The 20,282-nt window shown below is 54.6% G+C and overlaps 1 long non-coding RNA gene across 1 annotated transcript in view; it reads right to left on the bottom strand.

The window, feature by feature from the left end:
- Window positions 1–20,282, bottom strand: part of LOC140426511 (uncharacterized) — a 65,528-nt gene that overhangs the window by 44,821 nt on the left and 425 nt on the right. The window lies entirely within an intron of this gene.

Below are 20,282 nucleotides of genomic sequence, written 5' to 3'. Positions count from 1 at the left end.
TTGGGGCCTACAGCCAGGACTCTTGCAACCACTAGGCAAATTAGGCCAGTTTCTGGCCAGGCTGAAGGTAACAATTGCCCATGAGTTTAACAATTTTAGGCAGTTATTAGAGAGTGGGATTTAATGGGGACAAGTGTCAGCGCCATTTTACTGTATTCATTTTTGAAAGTTAATCATGGGGGCTGGGTAGCAATTATTAACTCTAACTTCTCTCAAGTCATGTTGCCCCATGTCCATGGCAATGCTGTTTGGAAAGCTATGTCGAAATTTAACTTTGGCAATGCCAGAAGCTGACTGAATGTTTTCACTTTTTAAAACCACACAAATCAAAACGTGTCCCGCATTCACCATGAACCACACAAATGTCTGTCCTGCTCTCTCTTGAAATTCTACAAAAATTATAACGAATGGATAACTTTTCCAAAGCCATGATAAATTCTCCAATGTCCTCACTGGGCAACTGATTCCTTATTTCAAACCAATACCTTTCTATAGTCTCCAATTGTTTGGGATTGTGGTGCTGCTCAAACTTACCCAAAGTGACCGACAGTGGCGTGTCTTTTGGGTGAGCAGGGATGAGCAAATTCTCCAGTGTTTTATAACTTTAGGGCCTGCTTCTGTCAAAAATATTACCCATTTACTTTCCCCTGCTGTCTGACTAACAGCAGGATTATCAGAATCTTTGGAGATATTATCAGCAGTGAAAAACATCTCTAGTGACTCCACATATGTAGCTAAAGATTCTTCGTCACAGCTATTCTCTCCCAATCTCCCATTAATACCTGTTAATTTAACCATCTATGAAGGTCAGTCCATGTGTCCAAACAACCTTTTTTCTAAGATTAGATTTTTAAGTCTATTTTGCAGCAAAATAAAATGCCTCACTGTTCCTCTGCTGGTTTATTGGAAAATTTTCAAACCCAAATTTGTTCAGCTGGGGAAATTCACAATCCAACTCTTGTTGCCAGATTGTGATATTCTGGCAGGACAAAACACTGATGCATACACATGGAGTACTGGTACTTAACCGAATTGGTTTATTTCAATTTTAGTTTATATACATACATACACAAATGGCCACTAGAATGTGCTATTACAATACTGATTCAGTATCTGGGAGACAGTTGTAGGTGATCTTTTGCAGGCAGTTTCCTTACCTACGTTTGACCTAATGTCAAGAATAGTCTTCCCTCCAAGCAGTGCAACTGTACAGAAACCAAAAGCTTCCACTCTGGCTGTGCACAAGTCAGCTTCTTTAAATTAATGCATGTATGTGGCTATGCAAAGAAAAAATGAAGTTACTTCCCACTTAAACAAGTCAGACACACCCAACAAAAAAAATTGGAGGGTGCGTTGGCCATGAAACTTCATGGGGTTCAGAGCCAATGTTGAGGGTTCACAGGCCATTCCTTCCCAATTATACAACACTGTATCACCACCCCTGGTGGAAAGACCCTGGGATGGAGGTGGAGGAATCTGGGGTGTTGGCTGAAAGGTATAATTCTAGGAGTATGACTGTTAGGTTATTGCTAAACTTGTCTGTGGGACAGCTCTTCTACTTTTGGCATAAATCTACTGGCGCTAATGAGAAGAACTGTGCAGGGCTGCCATGGCTCAATATGCCTTTGTTGTGTCCAGTCCCTGGATTGATCCATCTGGTTTTACTATATTAATGTTACATTTTTGTAGTGGTTGGAGTAGCTTACTGCGCTATTTCAGGATAAACCACCACATATCTGTGGGTCTGGAACACATATAGAGCAGTCTGAGTTATGACAGCAAATGTTCTTCCCAAAAACATATTAGTGAATCCGATTATTTAAAAAAAAACAGCAATCCAGTAGTTTCATGACCAATCACCATTACTGATAATAACTTAGAATTCCATTTAATTAATGTGGTAAACCACTGTTCCTATATTAAGGGTTGTACGGTAGAACCTGCACTACAGGTTCACCTGGGCCCCTGCATGCTAGCTCCGCCCAGGAGCCGGTTATAAATATGCGTGGCCTTCAGCTCGCAGCCATTTTGTCAGCTGCTGTAGGAGGCCACACTTCAGATACTAATAAAGCCTCAGTTTGAATTCAACTTCGTCTCCAGCCAAATTGATCGTGCCTCAATTTATTAGTATCTGATTCAGAAGATGGACCTCCGGATTAAACCAGATCAACTGCAGCTGGATCCACACGCAAGCGACGCCAGAAAGGACTTTCAGCACTGGCTAGCTTGTTTTGAAGCGTATATCAACGCGGCGCCGACCCCTGCTCCAGAGACTCCGAAGAGTCAAATCTTGTACTCCAGACTCAGCTCCAAAATCTTCCCGCTGATCCAGGATGCGCCCAATTAAGCTGATGCTATGACTCGACTCAAAGAAAATTATGGGCAGAAGATGAACACGCTCTTTGCCAGACACGCGCTGGCAACGCGTACTCAACTACCTGGTGAGTCAATCGAGGACTTCTGGAGGGCCCTGATCCCACTAGTTCGGGACTGTGACTGCCAGGACGTTACAGCTAAGGAGCACTCAGATCTCCTTATGAGGTACGCTTTTGCAACTGTGACTGGGTCCGATGTTGTCAGGCAGCGGCGACCTCGCAGAGACTAAAACACTAGTGCTTTCCATGACGGTCGCTCTGCGCAATGTACAGTCCTACACCCCCAACCGCGCGGCCCACTCCTCCTACGCTTCATGGGCCTCACAGGCAGCCGCCCCAGCGGGGGCGCTACCCACCAAATACGCCTGCGCTAAGCGCCAGCCAGTGATCTCCGGGGGGCCCCGATGCTATTTTTGCGGCCAACAAAGACACCCCTGCCATGGTGGGGAGAGTGAAAGCCGATCTGGCAAGGTGGGACGGCCTTCCTCTGTCACTGGCGGGTCGGGTACAGGCGGTTAAAATGAACGTGTTGCTGCGATTCCTGTTTATTTTTCAATGCCGACCGATTTTCCTGCCAAAGTCTTTTTTCAGGGAGATTGAGGGAAGGATTACCTCATTCATATGGGGAGGGAAGGTGGCCAGAGTGAGAAAGGTGCTGCTACAGAGGGGAAGGCAGGCAGGGGGTTTGGGTCTCCCGAACCTGTTGTACTACCACTGGGCGGCGAACGTGGAGAAAGTGCGGAGCTGGGTCAGAGGGGTTGATTCTCAGTGGGTCAGAATGGAGGAGAGATTGTGCAGGGGGTCGGGGCTGAAGGCACTTGCAACAGCGCCGCTCCCGATAGCTCCGGGGAAATATTCAGGGAGTCCGGTAATAATAGCTTCATTGAAAATCTGGAGGCAGTTTCGCCAACACTTCGGGTTGGGTTTAGGGTCAAGGGAAATGCCGATTCGGGGGAACCACAGATTTGAGCCAGGGAGGTGGGATGGAAGTTTTCGGAAATGGGAAGAGAAGGGGATTAAGACGCTAAAAGATTTGTTTCTTCGGGGTCGGTTTGCAGGATTGAGGGAGCTGGAAGCGAAGTATGGGCTAGAGCAGGGAGAAGTGTTTAGATACATGCAGGTTCGGGATTTTGTCAGGAAGGAGATACAGAGCTTCCCAGAGAAACCGGCCTCCACATTGCTGGAGGAGGTGTTGACGACAAGGGACTGGAGAAGGGGGCAGTGTCAGTGGTGTACGGAGCTATTCTGGAAGAGGATAAGGCACCACTGGAAGGGATCAAAGCAAAGTGGGAGGAAGAGCTGGGAGAGGTTATAGAGGAGGGGTCTGGTGTGAGGTGCTCCGGAGAGTGAATGCCTCCACCTCATGTGCGAGGTTGGGGCTGATACAGCTGAAGGTGGTATATAGAGCGCACCTCACGAGAGCGAGGATGAGCCGATTTTTTGAAGGAGTAGAGGATGTGTGTGAGCGTTGCGGGGTGGGGGTGGGGGGTGGGGGGGGGGGGGTGAGAGAGAGAGAATCACGTTCATATGTTTTGGTCCTGTCCAAAGCTAGAGGAGTACTGGAAGGAGGTGTTTCGGGTAATTTCCAAGGTGGTGCATGTCAAACTGGACCCGGGTCCCCAGGAGGTCATATTCGGGGTGTCGGACCAGCCAGGGTTGGAAACGGGAGCGGAGGCAGATATCATATCCTTCGCCTCGTTGATCGCCCGAAGGCGGATCCTGCTGGGATGGAGAGCAGTCTCTCCACCCAGTGCCCTGGCGTGGCGGGGGGGACCTGTTGGAATACTTGACCCTTGAGAAGGTTAAGTTCGAACTGAGGGGAAGCTCGGAGGGGTTATACAAATCATGGGCACTATTTATTATGCACTTTCAAGAACTGGATAACATCGAACATTAGTTTGGGCGGGGGGGGGGCTGCTGTGTAGATTAAGGGTGACTATGGGTAATCCCTGATTCCTTTTTGTCATTTGTTTATGTAAACATGCGGGCTGATGTTTGGGAGTTGGTGGGCGGATGGGATCGTTGTTATTATGGGGATTGACATATCTTGCTGATTATTGTTTGTTGTGGATGGGTGTAAATGCGGGAGAAAATGTGAAAAAGGAGAATAAAAATATAAATTTTTTAAAAAAACATCCCCGCCAACGATGCCCGGCCCGCGCTGCCCTTTGTAAGGCCTGCGGGAAGAAGGGCCACTACGCAGCGGTGTGCCAGGCCTGCACAGCGGCAGCGGTCGCCCCCCCCCCGGTCACGGACAATGGGCACCGCTATCCTACCCTCCTTCCCATGTGCGAGCAATGGGCGCCGCCATCTTCTCCCCCGCACAACACGTACGTTTCATGGGCGCCGCCATCTTGCTCCACCCCCGCAACGTGCGTTCCATGGGCGCCGCCATTTTGTGACCCCCCAGGACCTTCAGGCACCGCCATCTTGTCCACCCCGCAGCACATGGAGACCATCGGCATTTCAGGACCCTGACTCAGCGGCCGCCTCACTACCCGACGATCAACCACGACTCGCATCCATGTCAATCGACCAGTCCCGACCACACACTCTGACCGATGCATCCACCAGCGTGAAAATCAACGGCCACGTGACCTCCTGCCTACTGGAATCCGGGAGCACCAAGAGCTGTGTACATCCAAATACGGGAAGGCGCTGCTCCCTTATGGTACACCCTACCAATCAAAGTATCCCCTTGGCCTCCGGATCCCATTGCGTAGCAATCCGGGGGTACTGCACGGTCACGCTCACAGTCCAAGGCGTAGAGTTCCACGGTTTTCGCCTCTATGTCCTCCCTTTTTTTTAATTAAATATTTTATTGAAAATTTTTGGTCAACCAACACAGTACATTGTGCATCCTTTACACAATATTATAACAACACAAATAACAATGACCTATTTTATAAACAAAAAATGAATAAATAATAAATAACAAAAATGAAAACTAGCCCTAATTGGCAACTGCCTTGTCACAAGTAACACTCTCCAAAAATATAATTTAACAGTCCAATATATAATTATCTGTAGCAACGACCTATACATATTATACAGTATATATTAACAACCCTGAGAGTCCTTCTGGTTCCTCCTCCCCCCACCCGGATCCTGGGCTGCTGCTGCTGCCTTCTTTTTCCCATTCCGTCTACCTTTCTGTGAGGTATTCGACGAACGGTTGCCACCGCCTGGTGAACCCTTGAGCCGACCCCCTTAGGACGAACTTAATCCGCTCTAGCTTTATAAACCCCGCCATGTCATTTATCCAGGTCTCCACCCCCGGGGGCTTGGCTTCTTTCCACATTAGCAATATCCTGCGCCGGGCTACTAGGGACGCAAAGGCCAAAACATCGGCCTCTCTCGCCTCCTGCACTCCCGGCTCTTGTGCAACCCCAAATATAGACAACCCCCAGCTTGGTTCGACCCGGACTCCTACTACTTTTGAAAGCACCTTTGTCACCCCCATCCAAAACCCCTGTAGTGCCGGGCATGACCAAAACATATGGGTATGATTCGCTGGGCTTCTCGAGCACCTCGCACACCTATCCTCCACCCCAAAAAATTTACTGAGCTGTGCTCCAGTCATATGTGCCCTGTGTAATACCTTAAACTGAATCAGGCTTAGCCTGACACACGAGGACGACGAGTTTACCCTGCTTAGGGCATCTGCCCACAGCCCCTCCTCGATCTCCTCCCCCAGCTCTTCTTCCCATTTCCCTTTTAGTTCATCTACCATAGTCTCCCCTTCGTCCCTCATTTCCCTATATATATCTGACACCTTACCATCCCCCACCCATGTCTTTGAGATCACTCTGTCCTGCACCTCTTGTGTCGGGAGCTGCGGGAATTCCCTCACCTGTTGCCTCGCAAAAGCCCTCAGTTGCATATACCTGAATGCATTCCCTTGGGGCAACCCATATTTCTCGGTCAGCGCTCCCAGACTCGCGAACTTCCCATCCACAAACAGATCTTTCAGTTGCGTTATTCCAGCTCTTTGCCACTGTGGTAGTATGTATTGGGGGTCATGTGGGACTGGAAGCCCTAATGTCATTGGCTGACAGATCCCGGGTCCTGGTTGGCTGTTGACCTCATACTCCGCCCTGAAGGCGAAGTATAAGAAGCCGGTGCCTTCCCCCGCAGGCCAGTTTACTATCGGGCTGTTGGGGAACAGACACGCTTAATAAAGCCTCATCGACTTCATTCTATTCGTCTCACGGAGTCTTTGTGCGCCACAATTTATTAAGCGTGCCTAAAAAGGACTATGGAGCTCAGGATCATTCCAGAATGCCTGAGGATCAGCCCCCACGCAGTGAATGCGGCAGCAGCCTTCAAACACTGGCAGACTTGCTTTGAGGCCTACATCACATCGACCACAGGCCGAGTCTCAGACGAACAAAAACTGCAGGTCCTGCACTCGAGGGTGAGCACGGAGATTTTCACCCTCATTGAAGACACCCGCGATTTCCAGACGGCGTTCACAGCACTGAGAAGTCTCTACGTTCGCCCAGTTAACCAAATCTACGCTCGCTACCAGCTCGCGACAAGATGGCAAGCTCCCGGAGAATCGATGGACGAGTTCTACGCCGCGCTGCTGATTTTGGGAAGAGCCTGCAGCTGCCCGTCGGTGAATGCAAACGAACATACGGACATGTTAATGCGCGATGCTTTTGTTGCAGGTATGCAATCCTCCCAAATCCGCCAAAGACTTCTAGAAAAAGAGTCACTAGGACTCTCAGAGGCACGGGCCCTGGCAGCCTCGCTGGACGTAGCCGCGCGTAATACCCGCGCCTACGGCCCCGACCGCGCGGCAGGCCATTGGGCCCCGTACGTACCCGCCGCGGCAAACCCCCTCCCCCCCCCCCCCGGACACCCCACAGGCCGCTGTTATTTCTGCGGCCAGGCGAAGCACCCCCGACAACGCTGTCCGGCCCGCGCAGCCATCTGCAAAAGCTGCGGGAAAAAGGGCCACTATGCGGTGGTGTGCCGATCCCGCGTGGTCGCCGCCGTCCCGGGAGAACAGGGAGCCCTACAGGCAGTCTATGCCTCCCAACCCCCCCAGCACGCCATGTGCGACCCGCAGGCGCCGCCATTTTGGGTCCCGACCACCGCGGCCCCGGGAGAACTGGGAGCCCTGCACGCCGCCTACGCTCCCCAACCCCCCTCCCCGCAGTCCATGTACGACCCGTCGCCGGCGCTCCCGATTTGGGTGCCGGCCAACACTCTCCACGGAGAGGAGGGGGTTTTTCGCATCCCGAACGCCACCCTCACCCCCGTCCCGCGCCCCACGCCTGACCCGCCGGCACCGCCTACCTTGACCCCGACCACCGCTGTCCCCGGCGAGGGAGCTCCGCGCGGTGCCAGCGCTTGCGGCCCCACGACTGACCCGCCGGAGCCGCCGACCTGGGCCCTCACCCCCGTCCCGCGCCCCACGCCTGACCCGCCGGCCTGGGCCCCGACCACCGCTGTCCCCGGTGAGGGAGCTCCGCGCGGTGCCAGCGCTCGCGGCCCCACGACTGACCCGCCGGAGCCGCCGACCTGGGCCCTCACCCCCGTCCCGCGCCCCACGCCTGACCCGCCGGCGCCGCCGACCTGGGCCCTCACCCCCGTCCCGCGCCCCACGCCTGACCCGCCGGCGCCGCCGACCTGGGCCCTCACCCCCATCCCGCGCCCCACGCCTGACCCGCCAGCGCCGCCGACCTGGGCCCTCACACCCGTCCCGCGCCCCACGCCTGACCCGCCGGCGCCGCCGACCTGGGCCCTCACCCCCGTCCCGCGCCCCACGCCTGACCCGCCGGCGCCGCCGACCTGGGCCCTCACCCCCGTCCCGCGCCCCACGCCTGACCCGCCGGCGCCGCCGACCTGGGCCCTCACCCCCGTCCCGTGCCCCACGCCTGACCCGCCGGCGCAACTTACCTGGACCCCGATCACCTCCGTCCCCGGCGAGGGAGCTCCTCACGGTCCCAGCGCTCGCAGTACTGACCCGCCGGCCTGGGCCCCGACTACCGCTGTCCCCGGCGAGGGAGCTCCGCGCGGTCCTAGCGCCCGCGGCCCTGGCGCTCGCAGCCAAGGAACTCCGCGCGGTCCTAGCGCCCGCGGCCCGGGCGCTCGCAATGCAGGAACTCCGCGCGGTCCTAGCGCCCCCCAGACCCCCCAGCACTCAATGTGCGACCCGCAGACGCCGCCATTTTGGGTCCCGACCACCACGAGGGGAGGAGGGGCCCCGCCATCTTGGACCGCCCCCGACCTGTACGACGCATGGGGGCGGCCATTTTGTCCACCCCCGACGCCATCTTGTGACCCCTCAGCCACGGGCGAGGTATGGGGTGGCCATTTTGTCCATCCCCGACGCCATCTTGGACGGCAACAACGGACCCCACCCCACTACTACAACCACGGCTCGCTTCGGTTACACTCGATCAGGCTCGGCCCCGGACTCTCCAGACGACGACGACAACGGTCCTAATTAACGGCCACGAGACGCCATGCCTAGTCGACTCCGGGAGCACGGAAAGTTTTATACATCCCGACACGGTAAGATGCTGTTCCTTAACTACCTTCCCCAGCGCACAAAAGATTTGCCTAGCTGCAGGATCCCACTCCGTACAGATCCAGGGATTCTGCATAGTTACCCTAACGGTACAGGGGAGGGAATTCAAAAACTACAAACTTAACGTCCTTCCCCAACTCTGTGCCCCCACCTTGCTGGGCTTAGATTTTCAATGTAACCTACAGAGCCTTACGTTTAAATTCGGCGGCCCCATACCCCCACTCACTATCTGCGGCCTCGCCACCCTCAAGGTGCAACCCCCGTCCTTGTTTGCGAGCCTCACCCCGGATTGCAAACTCGTCGCCACTAGGAGCAGACGGTACAGCGCCCAGGACCGGACCTTCATTCGCTCCGAAGTCCAGCGGCTACTAAAGGAGGGCATAATCCAGGCCAGCAATAGTCCCTGGAGAGCACAGGTGGTAGTAGTGAAGACAGGGGAGAAACAAAGGATGGTCATTGACTATAGCCAGACCATCAACAGGTACACACAACTAGACGCGTACCCTCTCCCCCGCATATCCGACATGGTCAATCGGATTGCCCAGTATAAAGTCTTCTCCACCGTGGACCTCAAGTCCGCCTACCATCAGCTCCCCATCCGCCCAAGTGACCGCAAGTACAAAGCCTTCGAGGCAGACAGGTGGTTATACCATTTCCTACGGGTCCCTTTTGGCGTCACAAACGGCGTCTCGGTCTTCCAATGGGAAATGGACCGAATGGTTGATCAACATGGGTTACGGGCCACGTTCCCGTACCTCGACAATGTTACCATCTGCGGCCACGATCAGCAGGACCACGACGCCAACCTCCAAAAATTCCTCCAGACTGCCAAAGCCTTGAACCTCACGTACAACGAGGACAAGTGCGTTTTTAGCACCGATCGGCTAGCCATTCTGGGCTACATAGTGCGCAATGGGATAATAGGCCCCGACCCCGAACGTATGCGCACACTCATGGAATTTCCCCTCCCGCACTGCCCAAAAGCCCTGAAACGCTGCCTGGGGTTCTTTTCATACTACGCCCAGTGGGTCCCCCAGTACGCAGACAAGGCCCGCCTCCTAATACAGACCACGACTTTCCCGCTGTCGACAGAGGCTTGCCAGACTTTCAGCCGCATCAAAGCGGACATCGCAAAGGCCACGATGCGCGCCGTCGACGAGTCCCTCCCCTTCCAGGTCGAGAGCGACGCCTCTGACGTAGCTCTAGCGGCTACCCTTAACCAAGCGGGCAGACCCGTGGCCTTCTTCTCCCGAACCCTCCACGCCTCAGAAGTCCGCCACTCCTCAGTGGAAAAGGAAGCCCAAGCCAGAGTGGAAGCTGTGCGACATTGGAGGCATTACCTAGCCGGCAGGAGATTCACTCTCCTCACTGACCAACGGTCGGTAGCCTTCATGTTCGATAATGCACAGCGGGGCAAGATCAAGAACGACAAGATCTTGCGGTGGAGGATCGAACTCTCCACCTTCAACTATGAGATCTTGTACCGGCCCGGAAAGCTGAACGAGCCGTCTGATGCCCTATCCCGCGGGACATGTGCCAACGCACAAATTGACCGCCCCAAGCCCTCCACGAGGACCTCGGCCACCCGGGGGTCACTCGGTTTTACCACTTTATCAAGTCCCGCAATCTCCCATACTCTTTAGAGGAGGTCCGCACAGTCACAAGAGACTGCCACATCTGCGCAGAATGCAAACCGCATTTTTTCAGGCCAGATGGAGCGCACCTGATTAAGGCTTCCCGTCCCTTTGAACGCCTCAGTCTCGATTTCAAAGAGCACCTCCCCTCCACCGACCGCAACGCGTATTTCCTTAATGTAGTGGACGAATACTCCCGCTTCCCTTTTGCCATTCCCTGCTCGGACATGACCGCGGCCACAGTCATTAAAGCCCTGAACAGCATCTTCACGCTGTTCGGTTACCCCGCATACGTCCACAGCGACAGGGGGTCCTCTTTCATGAGTGACGAGCTGCGCCAGTTCCTGCTCAGCAAGGGCATAGCTTCAAGCAGGACGACCAGCTACAACCCCCGGGGGAACGGGCAAGTAGAAAGGGAGAACGGCACGGTCTGGAAGGCCGTCCTACTGGCCCTACGGTCCAGGGATCTCCCAGTTTCACGGTGGCAGGAGGTCCTCCCGGACGCTCTCCATTCCATCCGGTCGTTATTATGTACGAGCACTAATCAAACGCCTCACGAGCGTCTCCTTGTCTTCCCTAGGAGGTCCTCCTCTGGAACGTCGCTGCCGACCTGGCTGGCGGCTTCAGGACCCATCCTGCTCCAAAAGCACGTGCGGGCACATAAGGCGGACCCGTTGGTCGAAAGGGTTCACCTCCTCCACGCAAACCCCCAGTACGCCTACGTGGAGTACCCCGACGGCCGACAGGACACGGTCTCCCTGCGGGATCTGGCGCCCGCCGGCACCACGCACACCCCCCCGGCACCATCAACACAACCGCCCCCCTTCCTGCCACCGCCGCACCCCGCGACCGCCCCCTTCCCAGGAGGTTCAGTCCCCCTCCCCTTTGCACCGACAGCTGAAACCGTGCGGCTCCCAGAGGCGACAACGCTGGTACAAGCACCACCACCACCGCCGGGGCCGAGGCGATCGACACGGACGACCAGACCGCCCGACCGACTCGTGGCGTCGATGTAAAACAAAGATGGACTGTCCAATGAACATTTTGTTTTTCCTATATCCTCTGTAAATAGTTGTAACAGGACGATACTGTCCAATACTGTACTACCATGTAACTGTTCTATCCTCCCAGGACCAGTACTGTAAACCCTTACCACCATACGAAGCATCACCCCGCCGGGTTCATTTTGACAAGGGGTGAATGTGGTAGTATGTATTGGGGGTCATGTGGGACTGGAAGCCCTAATGTCATTGGCTGACAGATCCCGGGTCCTGGTTGGCCGTTGACCTCATACTCCGCCCTGAAGGCGAAGTATAAGAAGCCGGTGCCTTCCCCCGCAGGCCAGTTTACTATCGGGCTGCTGGGGAACAGACACGCTTAATAAAGCCTCATCGACTTCACTCTATTCGTCACACGGAGTCTTTGTGCGCCACAGCCACATTCCATATCCCCCATCCATTCCCCCCGGGGCAAACCTATGGTTGTTTCTTATCGGGGACCCCCCCCAAGGCTCCAGTCTTTCCCCTATGCCGTCTCCACTGTCCCCAAATCTTCAGTGTAGCCACCACCACCGGGCTTGTGGTGTAGTTCCTCGGTGAGAACGGCAATGGGGCTGTCACCATAGCCTGTAGGCTAGTCCCCCTACAGGACGCCCTCTCTAATCTCTTCCACGCCGCTCCCTCCTCCTCTCCCATCCACTTACTCACCATTGAAATATTAGTGGCCCAATAATACTCACTTAGGCTCGGTAGTGCCAGCCCCCACTATCCCTGCTACGCTGTAAGAATCCCTTCCTCACTCTCGGGGTCTTCCCGGCCCACACAAAACCCATGATGCTCTTTTCAATCCTTTTAAAAAAAGCCTTCGTGATCACCACCGGGAGGCACTGAAACACAAAGAGGAATCTCGGGAGGACCACCATCTTAACCGCCTGCACCCTCCCTGCCATTGACAGGGATACCATATCCCATCTCTTGAAATCCTCCTCCATTTGTTCCACCAACCGCGTTAAATTTAACCTATGCAATGTGCCCCAATTCTTAGCTATCTGGATCCCCAGGTAACGAAAGTCCCTTGTTACCTTCCTTAACGGTAGGTCCTCTATTTCTCTACTCTGCTCCCCTGGATGCACCACAAACAACTCACTTTTCCCCATGTTCAATTTATACCCTGAAAAATCCCCAAACTCCCCAAGTATCCGCATTATTTCTGGCATCCCCTCCGCCGGGTCCGCCACGTACAGTAGCAAATCGTCCGCATACAAAGATACCCGGTGCTCTTCTCCTCCCCTAAATACTCCCCTCCACTTCTTGGAACCCCTCAACGCTATCGCCAGGGGCTCAATCGCCAGTGCAATCAATAATGGGGACAGAGGGCATCCCTGCCTTGTCCCTCTATGGAGCCGAAAATATGCAGATCCCCGTCCATTCGTGACCACGCTCGCCACTGGGGCCCTATACAACAGCTGCACCCATCTAACATACCCCTCTCCAAAACCAAATCTCCTCAACACCTCCCACAAATAATCCCACTCCACTCTATCAAATGCTTTCTCGGCATCCATCGCCACTACTATCTCCGTTTCTCCCTCTGGTGGGGCCATCGTCATTACCCCTAACAACCTCCGTATATTCGTGTTCAGCTGTCTCCCCTTCACAAACCCAGTTTGGTCCTCGTGGACCACCCCCGGGACACATTCCTCTATTCTCATTGCCATTACCTTGGCCAGGACCTTGGCATCTACATTTAGGAGGGAAATAGGTCTATAGGACCCGCATTGTAGCGGGTCCTTTTCCTTCTTTAAGAGAAGCGATATCGTTGCTTCAGACATAGTCGGGGGCAGTTGTCCCCTTTCCTTTGCCTCATTAAAGGTCCTCGTCAGTACCGGGGCGAGCAAGTCCACATATTTTCTATAGAATTCGACTGGGAATCCATCCGGTCCCGGGGCCTTTCCCGCCTGCATGCTCCTAATTCCTTTCACCACTTCTTCTACCTCGATCTGTGCTCCCAGTCCCACCCTTTCCTGCTCTTCCACCTTGGGAAATTCCAGCTGATCCAAGAAGCCCATCAATCTCTCCCTCCCATCCGGGGGTTGAGCTTCATATAATTTTTTATAAAATGTCTTGAACACTCCATTCATTCTCTCCGCTCCCCGCTCCATCTCTCCTTCCTCATCCCTCACTCCCCCTATTTCCCTCGCTGCTCCCCTTTTCCTCAATTGGTGTGCCAGCAACCTGCTCGCCTTCTCCCCATATTCGTACTGTACACCCTGTGCCTTCCTCCATTGTGCCTCTGCAGTGCCTGTAGTCAGCAAGTCAAATTCTACATGTAGCCTTTGCCTTTCCCTGTACAGTCCCTCCTCCGGTGCTTCCGCATATTGTCTGTCCACCCTCAAAAGTTCTTGCAGCAACCGCTCCCGTTCCTTACTCTCCTGCTTCCCTTTATGTGCCCTTATTGATATCAGCTCCCCTCTAACCACCGCCTTCCACGCCTCCCAAACCACTCCCACCTGGACCTCCCCATTATCATTGAGTTCCAAGTACTTTTCAATGCACCCCCTCACCCTTAGACACACACCCTCATCTGCCATTAGTCCCATGTCCATTCTCCAGGGTGGGCGCCCTCCTGTTTCCTCCCCTATCTCCAAGTTTACCCAGTGTAGAGCGTGATCCGAAATGGCTATAGCCGTATACTCCGTTCCCCTCACCTTCGGGATCAATGCCCTACCCAGCACAAAAAAGTCTATTCGCGAGTAGACTTTATGGACATAGGAGAAAAACGAGAACTCCTTACTCCTAGGTCTGCTAAATCTCCACGGGTCTACACCTCCCATCTGCTCCATAAAATCTTTAAGTACCTTGGCTGCTGCCGGCCTCCTTCCAGTCCTGGACTTCGACCTATCCAGCCCTGGTTCCAACACCGTATTAAAATCTCCCCCCATTATCAGCTTTCCCATCTCTAGGTCCGGAATGCGTCCCAGCATCCGCCTCATAAAATTGGCATCATCCCAGTTCGGGGCATATACGTTTACCAAAACCACCGTCTCCCCCTGTAGTTTGCCACTCACCATCACGTATCTGCCCCCGTTATCCGCCACTATAGTCTTTGCCTCGAACATTACCCGCTTCCCCACTAATATAGCCACCCCCCTGTTTTTCGCATCTAGTCCCGAATGGAACACCTGCCCCACCCATCCTTTGCATAGCCTAACCTGGTCTATCAGTTTCAGGTGCGTTTCCTGTAACATAACCACATCTGCCTTAAGTTTCTTAAGGTGTGCGAGTACCCGTGCCCTCTTTATCGGCCCGTTCAGCCCTCTCACGTTCCACGTGATCAGCCGAGTTGGGGGGCTTCCTACCCCCCCCCCTTGTCGATTAGCCATCACCTTTTTCCAGCTCCTCACCCGGTTCCCACGCAGCTGTATCTCCCCCAGGCGGTGCCCCCCCGCCCATCCTCTCCCATACCAGCTCCCCCCTCTCCCCAGCAGCAGCAACCCAGTAATTCCCCCCTCCCACCCCCCCCGCTAAATCCCCCGCTAGCGTAATTACTCCCCCCATGTTGCTTCCAGAAGTCAGCAAACTCTGGCTGACCTCGGCTTCCCCCCGTGACCTCGGCTCGCACCGTGCGACGCCCCCTCCTTCCTGCTTCTCTATTCCCGCCATGATTATCATAGCGCGGGAACCAAGCCCGCGCTTCTCCCTTGGCCCCGCCCCCAATGGCCAACGCCCCATCTCCTCCACCTCCCCTCCTCCCCCATCACCACCTGTGGGAGAGAGAAAAGTTACCACATCGCAGGATTAGTACATAAAACCCCTCTTTGCCCCCCACATTCGCCCCACCACTTTGTTCGAACGTTCTTTTTAATAACCCGCTCATTCCAGTTTTTCTTCCACAATAAAAGTCGCTTCATCCGCCGTCTCAAAGTAGTGGTGCCTCCCTCGATATGTGACCCACAGTCTTGCCGGTTGCAGCATTCCAAATTTTATCTTCTTTTTATGAAGCACCGCCTTGGCCCGATTAAAGCTCGCCCTCCTTCTCGCCACCTCCGCACTCCAGTCTTGATAAACGCGGATCACCGCGTTCTCCCATTTACTGCTCCGAGTTTTCTTCGCCCATCTAAGGACCATTTCTCTATCCTTAAAACGGAGGAATCTCACCACTATGGCTCTGGGAATTTCTCCTGCTCTCGGTCCTTGCGCCATCACTCGGTATGCTCCCTCCACCTCCAACGGACCCGCCGGGGCCTCCGCTCCCATTAACGAGTGCAGCATCGTGCTCACATATGCCCCGACGTCCGCTCCCTCCACACCTTCAGGAAGACCAAGAATCCTCAGGTTGTTCCTCCTTGCGTTGTTTTCCAGTGCCTCCAACCTTTCCACACATCGTTTCTGATGTGCCTCCTGCGTCTCCGTCTTCACCACCAGGCCCTGTATATCGTCCTCATTCTCGGCTGCCTTTGCCTTCACGACCCGAAGCTCCCGCTCCTGGGTCTTTTGTTCCTCCTTTAGCCCTTCGATCGCCTGTAGTATCGGGGCCAACAGCTCTTTCTTCATTTCCTTTTTGATCTCTTCCACACAGCATTTCAAGAACTCTTGTTGTTCAGGGCCCCATGTTAAACTGCCACCTTCCGACGCCATCTTGGTTTTTGCTTGCCTTCCTTGCCGCTGTTCTAAAGGATACACTGCAATCTGGCCACTCTCTCCTCCTTTTTCCATCCGTATCCAGGGGGGATTCCCTTCTGGTTTACCGCACAGTGTTTTTAGCCGTCAAAATTGCCGTTGGGGCTCCTATCAAGAGCCCAAAAGTCCGTTTCACAGGGAGCTGCCGAAACGTGCGACTCAGCTGGTCATCGCCGCACCCGGAAGCCCTCTATGTCCTCCCTAACCTCTGCGCTGCACTTATCCTTGGTCTGGATTTTCAGTGCAACCTCCAGAGCCTGACCCTTAAATTCAGCAGACCCTTACCACCCCTCACTGTGTGCGGCCTCGCGACCCTAAAGGTCGATCCTCCTTCCCTTTTTGCCAATCTAATTCCAGATTGCAAACCCGTCACCACCAGGAGCAGACGGTACAACACCCAGGATAAGGCCTTCGTCAGGTCCGATGTCCAGCGGTTGCTTCAGGAGGGAGTTATCGAGGCCAGCAACAGCCCCTGGAGAGCTCAAGTGGTAGTGGTTAAGTCTGGGGAGAAAAACCGAATAGTCGTGGACTACAGCCAGACCATCAACAGGTGCACGCAGCTCGACGCGTACCCACTTCCAAGCATATCTGACATGGTTAACCAGATTGCACAGTACCGGGTCTCCTCAACGGTGGACCTGAAATCCGCCTACCACCAGCTCCCCATCCGTAAATCGGACCCGCCATACACCGCCTTCGAGGCAGACGGCCAACTATATCACTTCCTTAGGGTCCCCTTCGGCGTCACCAATGGGGTTTCGGTCTTCCAAAGGGAGATGGACCGAATGGTCGACTGGTACGGCTTGCGGGCCACGTTTCCGTACCTAGACAATGTGACCATCTGCGGCCATAATCAGCAGGACCACGACGCCAACCTAGCTAAATTTCTCCGCACTGCCACTCTCCTCAACCTCACGTATAACAATGAGAAGTGTGTGTTCCGTACAAAGCTCTTAGCCATCCTCGGCTACGTGGTCCAGAATGGAGTTCTGGGGCCCGATCCCGACCGCATGCGCCCCCTCATGGAGCTTCCCCTCCCCCACTGCCCGAAGGCCCTCAAACGCTGCCTGGGGTTCTTCTCATATTACGCTCAGTGGGTCCCAAACTATGCGGACAAGGCCCGCCCACTCATATAGTCCACTCATTTCCCCCTGACTGCTGAGGCCCAACAGGCTTTCGCCTGGATCAGAGCTGATATTGCCAAAGCTGGAATGCACGCTGCAGACGAAACACTTCCTTTCTAAGTAGAAAGCGACGCATCGGACGTCGCCCTTGCCGCCACCCTCAACCAGGCAGGCAGGCCCGTGGCATTCTTTTCCTGCACCCTCCATGCCTCCGAAATTCGGCACTCATCCATCATAAAGGAGGCCCAGGCTATCGTTGAGGCTGTGCGACATTGGAGGCATTACCTGGCCGGCAGGATATTCACTCTCCTCACTGACCAACGGTCGGTAGTCTTCATGTTCAATAACACACATCGGGGTAAGATCAAAAATGACAAAATCTTGCGGTGGAGAATCGAGCTCTCCACCTATAACTACGAGATTAAGTATCGCCCTGGCAAACTCAACAAGCCCCCAGACGCCCTATCCCGAGGTACATGTGCCAGCGCACAGGTGGACCGGCCATACACCGCTTTAGAGGCAGACAACCGGCTATATCACTTCCTTAGGGTCCCCTTTGGCGTCACCAATGGGGTTTCAGTCTTCCAAAGCTAGATGGACCGAATGGTCGACTGGTACGGCTTGCAGGCCACGTTTCCGTACCTAGACAATGTGACCATCTGCGGCCATGATCAGCAGGACCACGACGCCAACCTCGCTAAATTTCTCCGCACCGCCACTCTCCTCAACCTCACGTATAACAAGGAGAAGTGTGTGTTCCGTACAAAGCTCTTAGCCATCCTCGGCTACGTGGTCCAGAATGGAGTTCTGGGGCCCGATCCCGACCGCATGCACCCCCTCATGGAGCTCCCCCTCCCCCATTGCCCGAAGGCCCTCAAACGCTGCCTGGGGTTCTTCTCATATTACGCTCAGTGGGTCCCAAACTATGCGGACAAGGCCCGCCCACTCATATAGTCCACTCATTTCCCCCTGACGGCTGAGGCCCAACAGGCTTTCGCCCGTATCAGAGCTGATATTGCCAAAGCTGGAATGCACGCTGTAGACGAAACATTTCCTTTCTAAGTAGAAAGCGACGCATCAGACGTCGCCCTTGCCGCCCTTCCCTAACCCTCAACCAGGCAGGCAGGCCCGTGGCATTCTTTTCCCGCACCTCCATGCCTCCGAAATTCGGCACTCATCCGTCGAAAAGGAGGCCCAGGCTATCGTCGAGGCTGTGCGACATTGGAGGCATTACCTGGCCGGCAGGAGATTCACTCTCCTCACTGACCAACGGTCGGTAGCCTTCATGTTCAACAACACACAGCGGGGCAAGATCAAAAATGATAAAATCTTGCGGTGGAGAATCGAGCTCTCCACCTATAACTACGAGATTAAGTATCGCCCTGGCAAACTCAACAAGCCCACAGACGCCCTATCCCGAGGTACATGTGCCAGCGCACAGGTGGACCGACTCCGGGCCCTGCACGACAGCCTTTGTCACCCAGGGGTCACTTGGTTGTACCACTTCATTACGGCACAAAATTTTCCCTACTCCGTCGAGGAAGTAAGGATGATACCAAGGACTGCCAGGTCTGTGCGGAGTGCAAGCCGCACTTCTACCGGCCGGACCGCACGCACCTGGTGAAGGCCTCCCGCCCCTTTGAACGCCTCAGCGTGGATTTCAAAGGCCCCCTCCCCTCCTCCGACCGACACAAGTATTTCCTCAGTGTGATCGATGAATACTCCCGTTTTCCCTTCGCCATCCCATACCCCGACATGATGTCTGCCACCTTCATTAAAGCCCTTAATTCTATCTTCACTCTGTTCGCCTTCCCCGCCTACATCCACAGTGACAGGGGATCCTCATTTATGAGTGGTGAGCTACGTCAGTTCCTGCTCAGCAGGGGTATCGCCTCCAGCAGAACGACGAGCTACAACCCCCGGGGAAACGGACAGGTAGAAAGGGAGAATGGGACGGTATGGAGGGCCGTCCAGCTGGCCCTACGGTCCAGAAATCTCCCGGCCTCCCGCTGGCAAGAGGTCCTCCCTGATGCACTACATTCCATTCGCTTATTACTCTGCACTGCTACTAACAGTACACCACATGAACGTCTTTTTGCCTTCCCCAGGAAGTCCACATCTGGGGTATCACTCCCAACTTGGCTCACAGCTCCGGGAACCGTGCTTCTCCATAAACATGTGCGGATCCACAAGGCGGATCCGTTGGTGGAAAGAGTGCACCTGCTCCACACAAACCCACAGTACGCCTACATGGCGTTCCCCAATAGCTGCCAGGATACCGTCTCCCTCAGGGACCTGGCACCAGCAGGTTCCAGCCCCGCACCACCCCCATTGCCCCCAGCGCCACCCTCCCCTCCCCCGCCACCCCCATCACCCCCCCATAGGACTGTCCATCGTCCCCCTGCTCACCCTCGTTGATGAAGAGGATTTCGGCACGCTCCCGGAGTCAACTTCGACCACGACAGCACCAACATCGCCGGCTCCACTTCGTCGATCTCAGAGGACGATCAAGGCGCCGGAACGGCTGAACCTCTGACCGGCCCACCGGATGACCAGAGACATTTTTTTACTGTTCTGTATATATTAAAGATTGCGAATTGTATATAGTTATCCACCACCCCCGCCGGACTCAATTTTAACAGGGGGTGAATGTGGTAAACCACTGTGTATTAAGGGTTGTACGGTAGAACCTGCACTACAGGTTCACCTGGGCCCCTGCATGCTAGCTCCGCCCAGGAGCCGGGTTATAAATATGCGTCAGATACTAATAAAGCCTCAGTTTGAATTCAACTTTGTCTCCAGCCAAATTGATCGTGCCTCAATTAACTAAATCGAAATTCCGCGGATGTTATGAAACTTTGTCTCTCGGTCGTTAGTCAGGTCTCTATATTACTCGCCTGGTAACATAATTGCAATGCTAATGCTAT

Source organism: Scyliorhinus torazame, chromosome 7 (assembly GCF_047496885.1).
Source record: "Scyliorhinus torazame isolate Kashiwa2021f chromosome 7, sScyTor2.1, whole genome shotgun sequence".
Taxonomy (NCBI): domain Eukaryota; kingdom Metazoa; phylum Chordata; class Chondrichthyes; order Carcharhiniformes; family Scyliorhinidae; genus Scyliorhinus; species Scyliorhinus torazame.
This window is presented reverse-complemented; position numbering and strand designations above follow the sequence as displayed.